We start from the raw sequence: 5781 nt of genomic DNA, 5'->3' as shown, positions 1-5781 counted from the left end.
GCCTGGCAGAGCTGTAGGAATGATATCAGACTCATAATAACATGGGGGGAAAGAGAGAGAGAGAGAGAGAAAATAAAGAAGCAGTCATAGAAAGAGAAAGAGGGAGGCAGTCTGTGCCTCTGTGAGAATAATCAGAATGCCAGAGCAGTGTTCTGGAGCTTATCGGACTCTCCTCAAATACACGAGGCATGCAGGACGTCCTGGAAGCGGGTGCAGATTTTGGCAGCGGCGTTCTAGTGGCGTACAGTTTCAGAGCGTGTAACTCGCCATGAAGAATGAAGCTTAACTAATCTGAGCATGTCTGCAGCTGATTAGACGACATGTCTCAGATGGAGCAGGGGTTGCACTGGAAGGACCTCTGAGTTAAGAAGAGGAGTGTTCTCTTACTGTGCTCGCTGTGTGGATTTAATAACCATAAAACAGCATGAAATTAAACAAGATGCTGCACAAGAGTATGTCATTGTGCTCAATGCTAAGTGTGGGCAGGAGGGGTATAAAGCCCACCAGCATTGGAAGAGTGGTATCGGAGTGGGACTGTGTTCTCTTTTTACCCTAAATAACATCCATAAAACATCATGATCAGGTGTGCCTGGAGAACTACTTTTATCACAGCAACACAACTCCCACTTCTGTTTGTGTTCCTTCCTCATCTTTTAAGGTGGAATGGTGTGTTTGAGTTAGAAGCGACTGTGTCTTGTTGGTGGCTGAAGTTGATCTTGTCTGTCAGAGTCATTTTCTCCTCACGTAATGTAACTGTAATAACAAAATAAGTCAGAGTTATCCACCAATGGAACAGGAATAGAGCAACATCCTCATCTCTTTTCCACATGTAGTTTCTTGTCCATGGCTGAGAGAGAGAGAGAGAGAGAGAGAGAGAGAGAGAGAGAGAGAGAGAGAGAGAGAGAGAGAGAGAGAGAGCAAGCATCTGAGCCAATTCAGACAGAGTCATCTAATTTGTTTCTCTTTTACAGAGCCAGGCCTGTGTATGAACACAGGAGCTTTTTCCAGCACAAACAGAGCAGAGCACATGGTGAGGAAAGTGAGTGATGGGGCACCATTCTGTATCCTTGAATATTTCCAGACATTCAAGTGCTTCCAAATGGATCTACTTTTTTTTTTAAGTTGCACTTGATGAACTCCTGGACATTGTTCCAGTCTCCTTATAAAGGGCAACACACTCTGAAAATGTTATAGAATGCTTAGGCAAAGTCTGCTGCCTGCGTGACTCAGAGGGTTGGAAAGAGACAGACAAAGTCCTCAGCTCCTGATAAGCTGAACTATTCTCACACTTTACCCACGCCAGCTCAGGGTGTGACCCCCCTCGCTCAGCCGTCAGGAGTCAGGGTCACATCCACCTCAGGGACCAATTACGAGCTTAATCAATCACCAGGAAAGTGGACCTGCCCCTGCCACAAGCCTCACTCTCACTCACCCCACCAGAGCTGGCAGCCCTCGGCACCATGACATAATGCAGCGTAACGTCATGTAATGAATTGTATGTAGTAGGGGGAGGTGAGGGGCATGGAGGAAGCCTGAAGCACAATGCTCACTCCTGGAAGGAAGCTTTCTTTGAGGGAAACATTTTCAGAGCACAGTGGATAAAGTTCCGGCTTTGTCTGGACCCAAACCTCCACATTCAGTGCACAGTATTTCTTCATTTTTGAAAATATGAATATTTACATATTTAATGTTGTTTAGCAAGAGCAGTTATGATTGCTACCTCAGAGGAAGATACAGAACGTTATACAATAATGTAGAATATTATTGTGTGTCATTCTGCAGCTTCATAAATTGACAGCGATCATGAATCAACTAGGCATCCAAAAAAAATAAAAACTGAGATTTTTGCACTTCCAAGAAATTATATGCTTTACTTGTTTATGGTGGTGTCACAATCACACAGGGCCTGAGTTCAGGATCCTGAGTTGTGGGTTCGAGTCCTAGTCTGGGTGACTGTCTGTGAGGAGTGTGGTGTGTTCTCCCTGTGTCTGCATGGGTTTCCTCCGGGTGACTGTCTGTGAGGAGTGTGGTGTGTTCTCCCTGTGTCTGCATGGGTTTCCTCCGGGTGACTGTCTGTGAGGAGTGTGGTGTGTTCTCCCTGTGTCTGCATGGGTTTCCTCCGGGTGACTGTCTGTGAGGAGTGTGGTGTGTTCTCTCTGTGTCTGCGTGGGTTTCCTCTGGGTGCTCCGGTTTCCTGCCACTGTCCAAAAAAACCTCTTGGTAGGTGGATTGGTGACTCAAAAGTGTCTGTAGATGCGAATGTGTGATTATGTGTGTTGCCCTGTTAAAGACTGACGCCCACTCCAGGGTGTATTCCTGGACCCACCGTGACTACACACTGTAGGCAATGTGTTGTTCTGCATACTTTGTTAGCCCCCTTCAGTAGGTAGGACCCCCAGAGAGCAGGTATGATTTGGATGGTGGATCATTCTTCGCGCTGCAGTGATGCTGACTTGGTGGTGATGTGTTAGTGTGTGTTAGTGTGTGCGCTGGGAGCACATAATCAGAAACAGCATTGCTTCTGGAGTTTTTAAACCCTGAGTCCAAATACTGGTGTTAACACATTATTGCAATAACACATTTTAAAATTTTAGTCTTATTAACACATTAATGCGTTAACATCCACAGCCCAAATGAATTCAGACCTGAAAACAGGACATTGGTATACACAGCCCACACGGCGAGATAAGCTCCACCACGTTGTCATGTTTTTTATGGCTGATTTCATAGTGTTTTGGCTGGAACTGATTTTTATTTTTTTGTCTTCTGCAGAATGAAAGAGAGCACGAGAATCAGGAGAAGGTCAAGAGTTTGACAGCGCATTCAGAACCAGTGCCAAGTCTGAGCTCCGGGCCAACTGCTCAATGTCCAGTGCCAGCATTGTGTTACATGTCCGTCTAGAAATCCAACTTTTTCTCCCCGGACTGGCATGACAATGATACGAAAACATGGAGCCCTAATCACGGCCATGTTTCAGTTGGCCTGTGCACAGAAACGCACTCTTTGAAATCTAAACTATGAAGCATAAAATTATTCAGTGTCCTAAATAAAGTAGAGCAGGCTGCAGTGAAGAGAATTCCCAAACCGGCCCGAGCCATCCCACCAGAAACAGTCATTAAATGCAAGGCAAAGTAAGTGGCCAATTTTGTGGCATTGTAAAAGCGATTACTGTAATAACTCTGTCCGCTGTGTGGAAGCGAATGTCTTACGGTCAGAATAACACTGAGGCTAAACATAACTGGCCTTGGTCACTCTAGGGTCTTGCTTTGTGAAATCTGCTTGTTTTTCAACGTCTTATGTTTGTAACTAATGCTGAGAATGGTGAAGATGAAAAACAAATCCAGAAAACTGTGAAATACAGAGAAAAAACCTTAAGAATATGGCCTCAGATCATGAGAGAACATAATACCAAACTGCAATGATGGAATACAGCTACTGCCATCAGTCAAGCCCTGGGATGGTGAGGTGGACAGTGTGCTCCTGGTGTCAGTCCCAAGTACAGGAGAAAAGGGAGGTCTGCACCAGGAAGGTCATCGAAGTGAAACCTGTGACAAGTGACTATGACTACCATCAGTCAGTCTGCTGTGGCGAGCCATCTTGGAGTAGCAGGAAGTGGAGCAACAATAACATTCCCAGTAAAGAGGTGAAGTCCCCTTAACATTCACAGATGTTCTGTTTTGGTCTGTATTTGTCCTGTAATGGACTCATGCTGGTTCTGTGTTGGTCCTGTATTAATCCCATATTGGTCCCATGTTGGTCCTGGACCCATGTTAGTACAGGACTTGTATTGTTCTTGTATTAGTCCTTTGTTAGTCCTGTTTTGATTCTGAGTTTATCCAGTTTTGGACCTAAGTTGGAATTGTATTGGACCCGTGTTAGTCCTGTATTGGTGTTGTATTGAACTTGTGTTGGACTTTATTGGAGTCATGTTGGTCATATATTGGACCCGTGTTGGTCCCGTATTAGTCCTGTATCGGAGCCACGTCAGTCCTGTATTGGACCCATGTTGGTCCTGTATTGAACTCATATTGGTCATGTATTTGTCCTGTATTGGACCCATATGTATTGAGCCATCGCCTTTACCACCAAAAGCACTCAGATTGATGGTTTTTAGTTAGTCCTGTTTTGATTCTGAGTTTATCCAGTTTTGGACCTAAGTTGGAATTGTATTGGACCCGTGTTAGTCCTGTATTGGTGTTGTATTGAACTTGTGTTGGACTTTATTGGAGTCATGTTGGTCATATATTGGACCCGTGTTGGTCCCGTATTAGTCCTGTATCGGAGCCACGTCAGTCCTGTATTGGACCCATGTTGGTCCTGTATTGAACTCATATTGGTCATGTATTTGTCCTGTATTGGACCCATATTGGTCCTGTATCCGCTTGTTAAATGTGACGCCATGTGTGATGTTCACGCCTTTGGTCCCTTGCCATACATTCATCATACGTGTGTTTGCTGTTGAGTGAAGCTGAATGTCTCAGTCAGTTATGTGACCTCAGACCCGGAGTTCAGAAAAAGGAATGAATTAAACATAAAAAGAAGAAAATGTGTCAGCACTAATTGTACATTCACAGCTCATTCTGATGTGTGTGAGCTGCCATGTGGACTGACTGTGCTGGTCCATCTCTGGCAGCACAGGAGCCACTGAGAGAGAGAGATCCCGCAGCGGCATCTGTCGGAGCATAGGAACCACGGAGAAAGAGCTGTGTCTCCTGTAGTTCTGTCTCTGGAAAACGAAGAACTGCATAGGGAGAGCCATGTCTCCCGCTGCTCGGTTTCTGGGGTCAAAGGAGCTGCAGAGGGAGCCGTGTCTCCTGCTCATGGTCAGTCCTGGTGTTCTAACGAGTTGTGCTACCAGCGATTATCTACTTTAAGAAGTATCAAAGATTTGTGCAGAAAGTCACTAGATTTGGTGCTAGTTTTTTTCTCTCAATGGAATGTCTGAAAAGTTACTAAATATAGCAGTAAAATCACTCAGTTGGCCATACTGAGCAGCCGTGATGTTTCACAAGGTCGTTATATCACGCCTTAACAAGAGGATCGGTCCTGTATTAGTCCTGTACTGGACCTATGTTGATCTTGTATTGGTCCTGTGTTGGCCTTAATGTCATTGTGAGAAAACTCTCTGGGAACACAATAAAATAATGTCAGAATATATTTAAGCTGCACTAAAGATGTATTGAGCCATCGCCTTTACCACCAAAAGCACTCAGATTGATGGTTTTCGTCTTAACAGCAGAACACCACACACATTTGTAAAAAATAAGTGGCATTCCTCTTTAATCCCAGTCTGGAACGCTAACTGTGGAAGGCTAATTCATAAATCATCCCATCTTCAGTCCCTTTTTCCTAAAGCAACGCAGTCGCTGAGCTCACACAGAACACAGACAGGTCTCTGCCTCCTCTTCAGTGAAGAACCCCTCTCACAGACGCGCGTGGGCTGCTGCGGTACCGAGATCGGCGCCAAAGATATTTGCTGCGTTTCATGCTGCGTCTCTGATTGCCCTGAGAGAAGAACCGCAGCAGATGCTTGGCTCTCTGCATTTCCCCCTGTTCAATATGAATCATGAAATGCAGCATCTTCTTTAGATGCTTCAGCCACAAAAACGAGTTTTTTTGTTTACACATTTACACATTCTTTTTATGACCATTTTTCCATTCATTGATAATAACAAAAGACCAGACGTGAATACATGAATACATCTGAACATTTACCCATTTACCACCCCAAAGGTGGCAGACTAAGGCAGAGACAAGGAAGGGGGCTGAAACAAAACAAAA

Source organism: Hoplias malabaricus, chromosome Y, assembly GCF_029633855.1.
Source record: "Hoplias malabaricus isolate fHopMal1 chromosome Y, fHopMal1.hap1, whole genome shotgun sequence".
Lineage (NCBI taxonomy): Eukaryota > Metazoa > Chordata > Actinopteri > Characiformes > Erythrinidae > Hoplias > Hoplias malabaricus.
This window is presented reverse-complemented; position numbering follows the sequence as displayed.